At 46.1% G+C, this 17,210-nt stretch overlaps 1 protein-coding gene across 2 annotated transcripts in view; it reads left to right on the forward strand.

Annotated features, from left to right (window-relative positions):
• RASL10B (RAS like family 10 member B) overlaps positions 1–17,210 on the forward strand; it is a 72,169-nt gene that overhangs the window by 3,162 nt on the left and 51,797 nt on the right. Inside the window, exon 1 of one of the 2 annotated variants that reach the window (XM_029612751.1) lies at positions 17,125–17,198. The exons of the other annotated variant lie outside the window; for it this stretch is intronic. The gene's annotated coding sequence lies outside the window, so the exon portion shown is untranslated. Of the gene's footprint in view, positions 1–17,124; positions 17,199–17,210 lie in introns of those variants that run through there. 2 annotated transcript variants of the gene reach the window in all.

Below are 17,210 nucleotides of genomic sequence, written 5' to 3' on the forward strand. Positions count from 1 at the left end.
TGCCAGTCTGATAATAGAAATCAAGTGTGTCCACCTCAAGAACTGCATAACAGCCAGGTTTTCAGGATAAACCTAATGAATATGCATGAGAGAAGTTTGCTTGCACACTGCCTTAACTGTATGCAAATCTGATCCCATGCATATTATTCATTAGGCATATCGTGGAGGTTACAGTGGTTTGTGATCCTTGCTGACCGGAGTCAGACAACCCTGATATATAAATCATCTAAGGGCCAGGATGGTGAATGTTGGTGCTCAAGTGCCGCAAATCAGTCTGGCTCTCGGGATTCCTATAATGAATATTCATGAGATGTTCTTGCATAGTTTGGCTAGCTTGAAAACCATACCTCCTTGTGCCACTTTCCATCACTGGTTTTAGGTTGTTAAATAGTACCGAGCTCAGAACACGGAGAGTTGGAGTATTAACAATGTGACGCAAAAGAGCAACAGCAAAAAATGCATGCATTGTGATTTCTTTTCATCCTCGCATGCAAAACGCTCCTGAGGAAATAAGTGTTTGACAGGGCTTCCCAAATCTGTCCTGGTGCTCCCCAGAGCCCGTTGAGTTTTCAAGATATTCATAATGACTATGCATGAGAGAGATTTCAATATACTGGGTCTCCAGTAAATGCAAATGCTTCTCATATACAGTCATTGTGGATATCCTGAAAACACATGGATTCAGCGCTATGTGAAGTGCAAGGGAGGAATGAAAGTATCTGATTGGTCGAGGCAACCGAACCATCAAATTGTTTATTTTAGAGCAGTGGCTCCCAGACCTGTCCTGGAGGCCACCCCTCCACCACGAGTTGGGTTTTTAGGAGATCTACAATAAATATGCATGACATTAATTTGCATGCAGCGGAGGCAGTGCATGCAAATCTGTCTCTCACCTATTCATTGTGGATATCCTGAAAAGCTAACTGGCTAGGGGTCGTCCCCCCCACCCAGGACAGGTTTGGGAACCACTGTTGTAGGGAGTTTGTCGAGCAGAATAAGGAGCATCTGTAAGTTGCCAGGCAACACATTAGAAAGGAAGCTTGTTGCTAGGATATGGAGGAGAGGATCGGATTGGCCAAGATTTGGGATCTCCGTTCCAGCATTGGCGTCTGGTTGTTTCTGACATGCTGACCTGATTTGGTGCTGTGAGCCTGCAGTTAGACCTCCTCCTGTCGCCTCAGAGCGGCTTTATACCGAGATAAAAGAATATTGGTAACCAAATTCACACACATACACACATGCCTGTAGCTATGAATTAAAACAATTAGATAAGAAGAGGTGTGTTATAAGTTATGAGAGGTCTCTCATATTATATGAGTATTGCCAGACGTGTCTGAATCAAGGGGCAGTGAGACGAGCATAGTTACTGCTGCTTATCACTTCCAGAGTGCTACTAGCCATACGCAGCGCCGTACAGATATACATAACGTACAGAGGGGCAGCCGTGCTAGCCTGGTGTAGCGAAAATGACAGGAAGAATAATAGACAGACCTCAGCCGCAGGTAGAAGAAATGGGTAGAGATTTAGGAGGCAATATTCACAAAATTACTATGAGAGGGGAGGCGCTATTGCTAGGTGACTTCAATCTGCCCGACGTTGATTGGGATATACAGGCTGCGGTGTCTTCTAGAAGCGGGGAGAAATGTTCCCTCACCTGGTAATGGAAACCCGCCCAGGAGGGGGGCAGTGCTGGAGACCACCTGCTTACCCAATGGAGATAAATGTTTCCCGGTGATGGAGTGGGCATCCACCCGGCATCCAGTCATTACCGGAAGGGGTGTGGTTCGTCATAGGAGCCCGGGTGGTGATGGTTAATTCAAAGGCCAAGGGTCCAAGACTTCAGCAAAACTAACTTCAAGGAGTCGTAGGCTGGATGGGAAGATCTCGGGGAAGTGGAAGAGCAGCGGGTACACGAAGGGGAGAGATATTCGTTGGGATTAGTAAGTGAAAAGTCAGAGGCTGCTATGGTTTTCTAAAGAAGAAGCTGAAAAAGGTAAAGAAAAAAGGTTAAGTGTTCATAAACAACAAGAGATCGTAGAAAGAGGAAGATGGGCGACAATGTCCGGAAGAGCTGAGAGAAACTGGGAAAACTGGAGAACAGCAAACATGCATAGGGAAGAAAAACTAGCAAATATGGTAAAACGGGGGGAGAAGAGGACTTTTTTTTTTTAAATTATGTTAGTGATGGAAGGAAGTGGAAAAGTGGCATCGTGAGACTCGGAGGTGAGGGGCAGGAATGTGTAGAGGCTGATGAGGAAAAAGCAAAAGTGCTTAACAAAAATTTCTGTTCGGCGTTCAATGGAGGGCCAGGCTATGGAATCCGAGAAATCGGACACAAATAGGATGGGAAGTGAGGTAAATCGCACACAGTTTTCAGAAAAGTCTGTTCATGAGAAACCAGCTAGACTAAAAACAGATAAAGCGAGGGGGCCGGCCGGGATACATCCGAGGGGATTAAGGGAACCTAGGGAGGGTCTGGCAGCTCCGCTGGCCGACCGTTTCAGTGCCTCTTTACAGTGGGGGACTGGAGACAGGCGCATGGAAGTAAGGAAGCCCGTCAGTCTGACCTCTGCGCTGAGTAAATTAATGGAATCACTTCTAAAGCAAAGGATAGTGCAATTCCTGGAATCTAACGGATTACAAGAGCCGGGGCAGCATGGTTTTATCAGACCGATCTGATCAATTTCTTTCAGTGGATGTACAGAGAGTAGGATCAGAGGAGAGCATTAGATGTAGTGTGTTTGGATTTCAGTAAGGCCTTTGACATGGTTCCTCATAGGCGACTTATAAATAAATATAACTAGGCTACTTGGCACGGGCCCTAGCTGCCTGACTGGGTTAGAAATGGGCTGAGTGGGAGACAATAAAGGGTTAGTAGTAAGTGGAGTTCACTCTGAGGAGAAGGGTGTTACTAGTGATATGTCGCAGGCATTGGGCCTTGGACCAGTTCTTTTCAACATTTTCATTAGCAATATTGCACAAGGACTATCGGGAAATATTTTTCTTTTTGCTGATGATACTAAAATCTGCAATACCTAGGAAGGTGTGGAAAACACGAGGAGAGGGAGCTAACAAAGCTTGAGGAATGGTGTAGGGCAGGGTTTCCCAACCAGTGAGACCTGCAGGCGCGCCCCAAGAGGAGGAGGAGCTAGCAGTCTTCTGTCTTTCTCCCTTGCTAGCCTGCAGGATGTCCTCCCACCAGCAGAGGGCGCCGGAGAGCAGCACCGATCTGCTGATTCTGCTTCCCCCTCTGCTAGCTCTCGCCTGCTGTTACTATTGCAGAGGCAAGCCGGCGGAGGGGAGGGGGGAGAAACAGCTAAATGTGCTGTAGGGTGGGTGGGTGGGGGTTAAGATAACGATGGCAGGGGTGAGAAAAAGGGAAGATAATGATGACACGGGCTAGACTGGGGCTGGGTGGCTTGGCAAGGAAGGTGACAATATACCAAAGGGGGAGAGGGAGGGGGAAAGGAAGAAGATGGTGATGCCAGGGGTGGAAGGAGAGCAAAGGGAAGAAAGTGATGATGTCAGAAGGTTGGAGAGAGAGGGAAAAGAAAGTGGTGATGTCAAGTGGATGGAAGGAGAAGATGGTAATGATGCCAGGGAAGAGGGAAGATTAAGGGGATGATGCCAGGGGGCGAGGGAAGGAAACACGGTGATAGGAGAAAGGGAAGAGAAGATAGTGGTGATGCTGGAAGGGAGAGGGAAGAGGAGGTGGTGGTGATGCCACATGGGTGGGGAGAGAGGGATGATGACGATGCCAGGTTGTGGGAGAGTGAGAAGGGAAGAGAAAGTGATGATGCCAGGGTGGTGGGGGAGAAGGGAGGATGAGTTGATGATGATGCTAGGGGGTAGAAGGAAGAGAAGGTGATGGTGCCAGGGGTGGGGGAAAAGGAAAGGGAGGGTGAAGACAGCAAGGGGCAGAGGGAGAGGGAAGGTGATGATGCCAGAGGGTGGGACAACAGGGAAGAGAAGATGATTGAAAGGTGGTGGTGTGCCACGATGAAACGAACTCTGTGCCAGGTGTGCCACAACACAAAATAGGTTTATGGACTTTTCCAAACCCCATTTAAATTCAGCTATGCCAGATACCTTGATCACATCCTCCAACAACAAATTCCACAGCTTAATGGTGCTTTATGCAGTTTGTTTCATGGAGCATCCTAGGCCTTGTACTTTTTCCTTATTCCACTCCGCTCATGATTTTCTAAACCAGTATACTATCCCGCTCAGTCATCACTTCTCCAAACTGAAGAGTCCTAATCTGTACATAAGGGAGCCGCTCCATCCCCTTTATCATCATTGTTGTCCTTCTCTGTGCTTTTTCTAATTCCTCTATATTTGGGTCATGAGAGACTTTATCAAACGTCTTCTGAAAATCCGAATACATTATGTCAATTGGAAGGTCTTTAGCCACGTGCTTAATCACACCTTAAAAAGCTCCTGCAGTTTCATTGTGTTTGAAATTCTTTACACTGTTCCACTCTATGTTCCATAGGACTAGTCATATTTGGAGCAGTGTCAGAAATTACCCTGCAGGGAACAAGATCTGATGGATTCAGGCAGTGTGACGTCATTTGTGACATCACAGTCATCATGGAGGAGCAAAAATCCAAACTGCCTGCATTGGTGCCAACTCTGCGGGTACTTTATACCCATGGGGTTTGCACTGATCAAAGCAGAACCAAATACATAGTGTTGCTTTGATTATTGCCCTGGGAAAAATTACCTGTAGAGGTTTGCATCTGCTTTTTCCTTGTAAATAGTGCCCGTATATTTGAAAAAGTCATCTACACTGATTATTTCCCTCCCTAACTGAGGCACACCCTCAGAAATGCCCCCAAGCATTGTGGGTGAAATTACTTGCTTTGAGGCTAGGCAATTCTCAAAAATCCCACTTCTTACCCATGAAAATGGCTTTGAATTGTGCCCTTCCTATTCACTATAGATCAGTGACAGCCTATGAGAGTGAAGCAATAATACGCGCAATCGTTTTTCCCGAATTAGGCAATGTCAACGACATTGCCTAATTCGGAATGGTTTGGGAGAACCGAAAAAACGATTGATTTTTTTCCAAAATTTCGGAAAAAATTCATTTTTGAGTTAGTGCACGCTAACTCCCGATAGCGCGCACTAACCTGAAAATCGGGGCCCCCGAAACCCCCCCCCCCCAAACCATGGGAAAAATGAAATTCCCGCGGGGAGGCCCCGATACGAAGCCCAACGCGAAATTTTTACCCGAAGCACATCTCTGCGCAATATGCAATACTCGTACTAATGTGGCTGCTTCCAGAGGATAAAGGAATTGCGAGGGAGCTACTTAGGCTTTTTTGTTTAATTATTATTGTGTGTTTTACCTTGGCAATTCCTTCCTGCTCATTTGGGCTTTTAATTTGATCTGTCCTCTGTTGAGTGTAAGTGCCAGTAACCTTCATTTGCAACTAGCCAAGGTTTTCCCCTATTTTTACAATCCCGCCACCTTACCCATTCACTACAGTGAAAGTACTTGACCAGGAGCCCTGGTGCACATGCATTCTGAGTTCAGCCAGTAGGTGTCACTGTTGGGTGACAGCAGAGGTTCCCCTTCCTACCCGCCACCCTTCCCATCCCCACCAGGGGCTGTGAATACTGCCCGGCCAAGGGAATCTAAGATGTGATCTGGGAACTGAACCCAGATTCTCCACATTGCCATATTTATTTTATTTATTTAACATTTTTTTATACCGATATTCTTGTAACAAGTTACAAATCACTTCGGTTTACATTGAAACGAAAAACATAGCATAAAGGAGGAATTATGCATTACATTAAACAGGGAATAACAAACTTGGAAAAAGCTGAAAAAACAACCAGGGATAAATTCGAGAGCTATTAGCTGGAGGGTTGGAAAAGGAACAGGATGTAGCGGGAGCTTAAATAAGTGGTGATACTATAAACTCGATTGCAAAAAGGCTGGAGATGAACTATGCAGAACTACCCAACTATGCAGAACTACCCAACCATCATAGCTGTCCACCTAACTGAATTAAAAATATATATTTCAGTCTTGAAAGGGTTAACTTATACAGGATGTATACCAGGCATGTGTGCATTTGTCACTGCACCCTATACAGAGACTACAACTTTATTTTATCTTTTGGGGAGGGGGGGGGGGAAGAAGGGGGCCCTGCAGTTTCTTTCCTGCTCCTCAGGTCTTCCAGCTCCGTCAGAACCGTCTCCTGTTGGGCTCCAGGACCCTAAGCCTTCATTCATAATTTGCTGGGGTGTTTTTTTCTCTGTTAGCCCGGGCATTGCCACAACATCCTTTAGCCAGGCGCCATGCACGAGGCAGAGGCCCCCAAGTCCAGACACTAAGTTTTTTCTATGACGATAGGGACCCAACTCCCTTCCAGGGTCTATGGTCACTGCCTCTAGCCTACAGGATTCCCAGTCCTGGCCTGCTTAGGGAGCAAAAGCTGGGCCCAATTATCCAAGCCCAGGTCCTCCATGTGGCAGTGCATAACACCAGTCTCTGAAACCCCGGGCTCTTAATATCAGATTTGTATGATATCTGAAACAATGTCACAAATAATGCTATACCACTGTACCTATATCCCAACCGATATGAGCCCCAAGATTCATTTGTTTGCAGGGACTCGGCATTCAAAGGGTTAATTCTATATTAATAGTAAAGTTGTTTTTTTTTACTCTGCTTATTTAAAAACCAAAAACACTGTATGTACCTCTCTGGCAGCCTCCTTTACTCTCCAGTCACAGATGCTTTTTGCACTGCTGCTCAGACAGAGACAGTGGCCCAGAAAGATCCTGAGGGTATCGTCCACGGAAGAGGGACCTCGTTAGAGGGAAAGTGAATTGTTTGGATAATTTCATTTCTGAGCGCCAAGCAAGGCCTTGTTAATATCCTACTAGAGTTCAGTGAGGAGCAGGTTGCAGGACAGGTGGTGACGGACAGCACGGCCAGGGCTCAGCCTCATCCAGTGGAATTTCGGTGCACAAATTATCGAGCTGCTGCCCACATGGCAATTATTCTCTAAAACCACAAAGCCAGCCATGCCAAAATGCTGCCTGCAGCTGTACAGTACTACCAGATAAGGATGTACATTCATTTTCTTTCGTTTCGTTGTACAAAGCATATATTTTTTATGCACATAAAATCGATTTTATGCAAGTACTCAAACACAGGCATAAAAAAATGAAACATTCAAAATGCAATGATTAAAAAACCCCAAAACAAAACAAACAAAATTGGCCTATCTGATATTGCTCTGCACTCTTAGGAGGAAATGAATACCCTTGTAACCTCTGCATTTTGATGTCTTCTCTTAGACGTTATGCTCTTGTCTGTGGCTTGATCTACAGTAGGGTTCTACTGCTGAGCATCACTAGGAGAAGGAACCCATTGTGGAGGCTTAGTGAGAGGCCTGGGTGCCACTAAGCAAAGGTCTTTAAATTTAATGTATACTGTACTTCCTATGCATACAATTTATTTATTTAAAAATAAACAAATAAATAAAGATACTTGTCAAACCAGTGATGTGAGGAGACTCCATGAGCTTTGTTGCCGAACATGCAAAATAACTAGAATTACCAGACTGGTGGGCATCAAAGCCTCTGAGACATCCTTCATTCCCAGCTGGGAATGGGGCTTCTTCAGTTCAAGTGGCCATCTGGGCCATAGCTTTGTCATTCCTGCTCTAAAACTAAAGGAGAGCGAAAGCACTGACAAGTCAGATGTAAAAAAATAAGGCAGCAAGGAGAGAATTTGAAAAGAAGCTTGTCATGGAGGTAAAAACTAACAAAATCTTTTTCAAGTACATTTGAAGCAAGAAACTTATGAGGGAGTCAGTTTGGCCAGTAGACAACCACGGAGTAAAAGAGGCGCCAAGGGAGGACAGGCCATAGCAGAAAAATGAAAATAATTCTTTGCTTTAGTCTTTACCGAGAAGGATTTTAGCGACACCAACACAAAAAGCATTCTTTGATGGTGATGATTCAGAGGAACTGAAGCAAATCACGCAAAGATGGAAGATGAAATAGAGCAAATTGACAAACTAAATAGTAACAAATCACCAGGAGCAGATGGTATTAACCCCTGATTTCTGAAAGAACTCAAATATGCAATTGCAAACCTATTATTTGTAATATGCAATCTCTCATTAAAAATAGTACCTGAAGACCAGAGAGTGGCCAATGTAATGACACTTTTTAAAAAGGATTTTAGAGGTGATCCAGGAACCTGTAGGCCAGTGAGCTTGATGTTGGTGCCAGGCAACATTGTAGAGGCTATACTTAAAACCAAAATTATTAGCTTGTGATTAAACATAGCCTAATGTGGAAGTCGACATGTTGTTAGCAAAGGAAAATCTTGTTTTACCAATCTACTAGATTTTTTTTTTAAAGTGTTAATAAACATGTGGATAAGGGTGAGCACGTTAATATACTGTATCTAGATTTTCAAAAGGTGTTTAATAGGGATATGCATTCATTTGAAACAAAATAGGAAATGCTGTTTCATTTCCTATTTCATTTTATAACATTTTCAAAACAAAATGATAGAAAAATCCATGAGATTGTTGAGTTTACTTTTGGGTTTTGTTTAAAAAAAAAAAAAAGAAGAAGAAGGAAGGAAAAATCCCTCGGGTCACCCCCCCCCCCCTCAAAAACTACAGGGGCCAGAAACCACTCAGCCTCCACCTACCCCTCCATGGGAGATCCCATGCAGATGGCTGGCCTGAGGCCTACGCCTAGTACTTGCGCCGAGACCCAATCCGGAAGCCAGGTCCCATCACCACAGCCTCAACCTTGGCCCAGGCCCAAGCCTGGCCCAGTCCTGTCGCCAAGACTTTGGCCCAAGGGCCAATCCCAATCCTGGGACATGGCTCAGAGGCCAGGCCCCATCTCCAAAGCCTCAGCCTAGGCCCATGCCTGATGTCGAAGCTTGGCTCAGAAGCAGGGTCAAATTGCTGGAGCCTCTCTTATCATTGTCTCACACATACTAGCATATACTCCCTCACACACTCACATGCCCACACACGTCCACTCATATTCACATGCCCCCTCACACATTCTTCTCTCTCTCACATCCATGGGTTCACTTCTCTCCCTCTGTCTCACACACACACTCATTCTCTCTCCACCTCAAACACATTGGTGGTGTGAATGTCCTCCTTCAGGCCTGCGCAGCAAATTGTTGGAATCTGTAGGAGGGAGCGCTAGGGAGCGCTCCCGATTCCAGGGAGATGTGTCCCTTTGGACCAGGACGCAACTGCAGAGAGAAGCTCCCTGGAAGCACCGCAGCAGGCAAGACGTGTCCAAGCATGGGAGGAGCAGACTGACCACCGCCATAACCTCCACCGAGCCTGCGTGCACCAGTAGAGACCCAGCAACACTATGCTGGTCTCTGGGGTAACCCTCCGGCCACTCGATAGCCCTTTCAGACCTGCCACTGGGTAGCGGCAGGACGGACAGAGGTCGAGGACAGGCGATGGTATTGGAGCTTGGAACAAGACGGGGCCTCAGCCTTGAACTAGCCTGAAGACTTGAACAAGAGAGGAAGCTCGAAGGCTCAGACGAGTCGAAGACATGTGGAGCTTGGGACTCAGACAAAATGAGGATATTTGGAGACTCAGATGAGACAAGGACACTTGGTACTTGAAAGCTTAGACAAGACGAAGACGCTTGGTACTTGGAAGCTCAGACGAGACGAGGACAAGAGGTAACTTGGAGCACAGATGAGACGAGGACATGAGGAAACTTGGAATTCGGAACTCGGAACTCAGATGAGACGAGGACAAAGGTAGCTTGGAACTCAGACGAGAAGAAGACATGAGATGGCTTGAAACTCAGACATAAGATGCTCAGACGAAGGTGAAGATCAGAAGTGGATTCTTGAGAGTCAGGCGAGGATTCCGGATTCTCCAATTGGGAAGACTCAGGCGGGGATAAGGACTCAGGACACTCGTAGACTTAGACAGACGCTGCCCCTCAGGGCACCCTATACAGCCGACATGGGCTGGTCACGGACCACCCTGTCCCATGGCGCGCCCTACACAACCTAAAGAGGCTGGTTGTGGACCACGCAAAGAGCGGAGCGAGCACAAGACTGAGGCTCAGGACGAAGGACGAATCCAGGCAGTGCTCAAAGACAGATTCAACCGGAAGAGGGCTCCAGCCACCAGGAAATGGACACCGGATAGGAACGGATTTACTCCCAGGAAAGGTCAGCTGGAGACGAGGTCCGGGGCGAGCAGACTGAACCCGGAGCTTGAGGACTGACGGTATTTCAGGATTAGGACTCGGACATCAGATAAGAATGGACACCGGTACCTTGGGACATCAGGACATCTATGGCATCTGGACATCAGGGGACTTCAAGAGAGGAGGACCACAGGGATGACAGGAATATGACAGATGAAAACATCAGAAGGCTGAGACGTCAGGACATCCGGAAATAGAGAGACATCTGGACATGGAGACATGGAGATATCAGGACATCTGAAGATGGGAAGATATCTGGAGACATGAAGACATAAGGACATCTGAAGACAGGAGGATGGGATCCGTCGAGAGACCAGAACATGGAACGAAGAAGACAACGAAGATTCAGGAACCATGGACGAAGTCAAGGAGGATCATCGAAGAACAGAGTGCCGTGAAGGAGGATCACGGAGGACTCCTGGAATTAAGAGCTGGAACTGAAGATCCAGGAGAGATCCGACTCAATGACCAACTCCTTGTGAAGGCGAAGACTGACTGAAGGCTGAGCCCTTTTGTAGTGCTGAAGAGGAAACGCCTAAGGACGTCAGCAGGAACAGTTCTGAAGGAGTGCCCACCGCTGGCCCTTTAAGAACAGAGAGGAGGCACGGCCGCGTGCCTAGGAGAGTGACGTCCTGCAGTGAAGGAGAAGCAAGGCCTTGATGACAGCGGTTCCCTGCCGCGAAGAAAGAAGATTGATGACGGCTTCCTGCTGCGTGAAGAGGAGCTCCGGAGCGGCCTCCTGGCCACATGGAGGAGAACTTCGGGGCATCCTCCAGGCCGCTGAAGAGGAAGGCTTCGGCAGCGGCCTAGCCACAGGGAGATGCTGGAGGCGGTGCTCAGGCCGCAAAGAAAGCAGCAGCGCTGGCAGAGGCTTCAGGCCACGAAGAAGGGCGTTGGTGGTGGCCTCTGAGCCACAAAGAGGAGCGGCGGCCGCAGGCCTGAGGAAGACAGGGGTCGGCCGCCTCCAGGCCGCAAGGTGTACAGAGCAGCACTCAGGCTGCGAAGCAGGACGGCGGCGCTTCCGGGCCGCGAGGTAGGAGAGACGGTAACAGCGACGGTGATGAAGTTGGCAGCGGCCTCCAGGCCGGGCCGGATGGCATCAGGATGCTGGCAGGAACGAGGTGAGAGGCTGCTTGTGAGATTAGCTAGGTGAGGACGACTCCTGTCAGCTGTGCAGGCTGACACTGCCCCTGCTGCTTCTGACCGAGCGGCTGCTGCGACTCCTCTTCCTTCTTCCAGGCCACAAGGCCGCCACGCTTCCTCCTTCCCATCGGCGTGGGCCCAGGTGATTTCTGGATCTCAGTAACACCAGTATCCTGCTTTTTTTTTTTTTTTTTTTTACAAGAACGTTCTTGGGATGAGGGAGGGGAAGGACTGATGGCGATGGGGCCAGGCACTTTCATTATTTTCCTGCTTTTATAACCTTCCCTTTGTGGTGCTGGTCCTTCTGTATACGAGTCTTGCCAGTAGGTGGCACTGTCGAGCAATAATTGAGCTTACCTTCTCCCTCAAGGGGCTGTGAGCACTGCTTCTGCAGCAACCCCAGAGCCAGCGATTGAACCTGCTTCTTCCGCACAGTAGTGCTGCTGAGCCCTCTCCTCCCCTGATGACTATCTATCAGCGCCCCAGCTGCTGTTGCTTCTTTACTTTGCACTCCTATTCACGTCTTTCCGTGCTGAGTACTAGCAAGCACTGCCCCGTTCAAAGCGTTTCGCACCTGCCTGTACTTGTGCTTGAAGGAAGCTTTGGATTTTCTGGTTTGTTCATTTGGAATCTGCACTGATCAGTTTATTTATTGGATGTTGTGGATAATAAGTGCAAATAAAAATAAACTCATTTTCATGAATTGAAACCAAAGGCTAGGCCTGACCTTTGAAGTCCCACTGCAGTGCAGTCTGGGACTTGAGGTCCTAACGGGAATTTCAAAACAGCATTGCTCTAAAGCTGGAAAAATGGAAAACTATAATGAAAAATGAAAAAAAAAAAAAAAAGAAAGTAATAATAATCTACTTCACTCCTAAGATAGGTGAAAGCCAGTTCTTGTCATAATTTTCCACGTGACATCATGTGCCCTTTATCCCTTGGCTTGTTTGCTGTATTTGATGTCACTCATGACATCATTGAGGGCATGGAGGAACTGCACACATCTTGTCAAAGATTTCTTTTTCCTTTTTGTCACCATAGATTGTTTTTTCCTTTCACTGTATTCACAGTCGCTCAGCCCGGGACTCGGTGTCAGTGATGCCAGTGATATAATGGCCAATCCGCTACCTGGATCGACCCGTTTTCATGCAGATGTCATCGATAACATACATTACTGCTCACTTCAGTGCCAATCCAACTGGTACAGCAGTAATTTTTCTTTTGTTGCTATTCATGTTGCTTCCTTTGAATTGTGACGATCTAGTAAGTAGACAGGTAGAAGAGTGGGTAGGAAGAACATGCTGATATAAGGGCTATGTTGTGAAGTGAGCAATCATCTGTAACTCTTAACGTACAGACAGGGCTGGTGCAAGGGTATAATAGGCACCCTTACTGCCTGGCTCCCCCCACCATCCTGCCCCCTCCGCACACAATCAAAAATCGTGGATTTATAATAAAAGATTTTTACATGAAAAAAGAACATTTAAAGTGCAGTCTTCTGAGGTAAAAATATTACTTATTTGATTTTGATTCCACCTTTCAGGCATTTCAAAACAAATTTACAACATGTATATTATATTTACATGCACTATGATGCCAACCAGAAAACCCTTCAAAAAAGACACTTGGAACCCGTATGGTATTAGGTGTATTGTACTGTGTGTGGAGTGTAGGCTTGGCCATCGGAAAGACATAAGTACAGTGAATTACAATAGCTTCCATATCAAAAGAGAACTCAACCAGTAACAACCCTACTTATGAAAAGGCAATACTGCAAATATTACAGCAGGTCCTGAAACACCAATACACCTATAGGAAAACAGAACAAGCCAGAAACCAAACACTAGCAGAATACTTCACCTCAGCCACACATGCAGAACAAAGGCAGACCCTGACCAAATACAGAATAGAAGAGACCACAAAGTATAAATAGCAACATACAGATAAAATCTAAACTGGAACCCCACAACAAACCAGACTCTTGTATGCAGTGCAATAATGGAGAAATAGAAACATCCATCAAAAAACAAAGGAGTGACTGGTACTAATTTTATCACCAATACAAATTCCAGAACCTTATAGACAAAACAAAATTTTTTTTGTACGTATACATGTAGGACCTCTCAACTTAATGAGTCTGTTAGACATACAGACTCATACTAGGTGAATTGGTCCAATTACTTTATTTAAAAAATCAGTTTTTGGTTTTTTATGTTTGTTTTTGTTTTTTTTTAGTTTTTTTAGACCCACACAAATAATTGCTAATAAAATGCTCAAAATGGTATCTCCATATAATAAACGAAACCGGAAACAGCGCGAAACACTCTGCAACAATTTTGTAACACGAACAATAATGGACTCCTTATATTTGAAACTGATGTGACGGAAAATACTCATCTGTTATGAATGTCCCAACAGATGGGAAGGTTCTGGAATTTGTATTGGTGATAAAATTAGTACCAGTCACTCATTTGTTTTTTGATGTGTGTTTCACAGTTTGGAGGTTTCTGGAGTAAAGTCTAGGGCTTATTTAGTGAAATAGAAACATCACCATTCCTCACAGAACATCAGGTAAAATCAAGAAATATAAAACATCAATAACTGTAAAACCATACCAATAAAAAACATATTTTAAAGCAGCTGCTGAATAGAATTGAATAATTTAAAAACTCATTAAAAAAAAACATTTCAAACATCAATAAAATATTGCAAACCAGCAGACACATCAACTTACACCAATAATTAAAACTAATAAAGATAGAAAAAGTCACCTGCTTTCCATACCTGGGAACTTTTGGTTTCTAGATGCCCTGTGACTGTCCTGAATTAGCACGGGAGAGGTGGGGTGCTTGTGCTCAGACTTTCTCCGCTCTCTCACCCAATCACAGACAGATCCTCCCTTTCTCAGCCACTCACTCCCCCCCCCCCCCCCCCCCCCCCCCCCCCCCCCCCCCCCCTGGAAGCAGAAGAAGCAGCAGCCACCCACCATGGACGGGATTCCTCCTGTTCCTCTGCAATAGCTCCACTGCTGCAGCCTTGTCTGCTCCCCTTGGGCCGTTATGCCCCTGCTGCTTCTGCCTTTTGCTGCCTCTGAAGCCGGCCAGCCCGTGGCTCCAGCCTTCTGTCCCCCAGTGCTGTGAGGGCTCCACGGCACCAGTCACCTTCTACACAGGCCTGCTCCTCCTGCTCCTGTCGCTGCATGCCCTGCTGCTCTCGCCTTCTCCGGCTGCTCACGGCAGTGGCCGTGGAATCTCCCTTCTGGGTACCCTCTTCCTTTTTCCAGGCCTTGGGGCCGGCCGGGAAGGAGGAGATGCCATCCCTGCACCATCCCCAGTTTGCCTAGTGCTTCCACCGGCCTTGCCTTTGGAACCAATAAGTGACTTTTCAAAATGATTTTCTGATGATTTGGAAGGTGATGCCAATGCAGTTAGCAAAAGTGAAAGATGAGGGATGTGATGGGGCGTCATGCCTTTGGTAGCAATGCAGATGTTTGATAGGGGGACGAGAAATTTCAGGGACTTATGTCATTGAAGACTGATGGTTAAGGACAAGGAGCAGAGAGATTTGAGAGGGTGAAGTCGTTGGAGTTGATGGAGGTGAGCGAAGGGGTTGGTAGGGTGACTGTGTGCCTCTGAGGGACAGCTGAAAGATGTGATCCTGTATACATCATTAATATGTGTATTTCAGTAGGACTGTAGAGGAACGTCATCCACACAATCCTGATGAATGGACATGAGATTTAGCTTGCTTTCAATCATGTTCCTATTGTCTTCCACAACACTCATTACAGCCGGTGCAGAAATTGGTCCTTTGTTAAGCAATAAGTTTACAAAGCAGCCAGCATCAATTCCAAACATACTACCGCTAGTGGCCGCTAGCTATACCCTAACATTCTGGAGAGCAAGATGTACATGCTGTGTACAGATATCTGTCTTATTCTGTATACAGAGGAGGCAACTTTTCAAAATGAGCAGGGAGGTAACTCAACACAATTTACTTCTCTCTGGTCCCCGTGAAGGAGTTCGCACCATACTGGGTGCTCAAGCATCCTCAGAGCTTGCACTATATCCAAAGCCATATAGTATCCTGCCATTATAAAAATCTTTTTGAAGAATCTATATCTACATGTAAATACTGCCAACTGTTTATTGCCATACATATAAGAAGAACATGCCATACTGGGTCAGACCAAGGTTCCATCAAGCCCAGCATCCTGTTTCCAACAGAGGCCAATCCAGGCCCCAAGAACCTGGCAATTACCCAAACACTAAGCCTATTCCATGTTACTGTTGCTAGTAATAGCAGTGGCTATTCCCTAAGTAAAATTGATTAATAGCCGTTAATGGACTTCTCCTCCAAGAAATTATCCAATCCCTTTTTAAACCCAGCTACACTAACTGCACTAACCACATCTTCTGGCAACAAATTCCAAAGTTTAATTGTGCCTTGAGTGAAAAAGAACTTTCTCCGATTAGTTTTAAATGTACCCCATGCTAACTTCATGGAGTGCCCCCTAGGCCTTCTATTATCCGAAAGAGTAAATAACCGATTCACATCTACCCGTTCTAAACCTCTCATGATTTTAAACACCTCTATCATATCCCCCCTCAGCCATCTCTTCTCCAAGCTGAAAAGTCCTAACCTCTTTAGTCTTTCCTCATAGGGGAGCTGTTCCATTCCCTTTATCATTTTGGTAGCCCTTCTCTGTACCTTCTCCATTGCAATTATATCTTTTTTGAGATGCGGTGACCAGAATTGTACACAGTATTCAAGGTGCGGTCTCACCATGGAGCGATACAGAGGCATTATGACATTTTCCGTTTTATTCACCATTCCCTTTCTAATAATTCCCAACATTCTGTTTGCTTTTTTGACTGCCGCAGCACACTGCACCGACGATTTCAATGTGTTATCCACTATGACACCTAGATCTCTTTCTTGGGTTGTAGCACCTAATATGGAACCCAACATTGTGTAATTATAGCATGGGTTATTTTTCCCTATATGCATCACCTTGCACTTATCCACATTAAATTTCATCTGCCATTTGGATGCCCAATTTTCCAGTCTCACAAGGTCTTCCTGCAATTTATCACAATCTGCTTGTGATTTAACTACTCTGAACAATTTTGTGTCATCTGCAAATCTGATTACCTCACTCGTCGTATTTCTTTCCAGATCATTTATAAATATATTGAAAAGTACGGGTCCCAATACAGTTCCCTGTATGTATTATTTCTGCATTGTAGATGAGGATTCCTTCCGTGTGTTACCTAAACTGGAGTTTGTTTACTTATACGGGGCACCAACTCTGGCATTTGTGGCTGCCCCTCTGGTACGGATGTGCTGTCCTATGGCCCTCATGAATACACGTCCTTTACATAAGCTGTGGTTCTCACCCCTGCCCTGGAGGCAGACCCGTCCGATCGGATTTTCAGGATAGGCCCAATGAATAACATGCGGGAGGCGCTAGAGTTCATACACTGGGTATTGCAGATGCAGAAAGATTTCCTTGAAAGTGAGGAGCGTTATGTGTGCTTCCATGACAGGGCTGAAACCCATTATCCGACGCCCACATTATCCGTTCCTATCCCAGATCTAGTTATCCTAAGCAGTGCGCCCAGCTCCCTTGATCACCGCAGATCTCCGTACAAATCAGTCCAGCACGGACCCCGGGATCCAGTCCTGGTTTTTTTTTGCACGCCCTCTGGCAGCTGCGGTGCAGCCCCAGAATCCTAAGGGCCATGTGGCTAGCAGGCGACTTGCGCTCCGTCGCGCCAGGCGTTTGCCTCTGCTGGCAGGTGAGAGGGGCT

This window comes from Rhinatrema bivittatum, chromosome 8 (genome assembly GCF_901001135.1).
Source record: "Rhinatrema bivittatum chromosome 8, aRhiBiv1.1, whole genome shotgun sequence".
NCBI lineage: Eukaryota > Metazoa > Chordata > Amphibia > Gymnophiona > Rhinatrematidae > Rhinatrema > Rhinatrema bivittatum.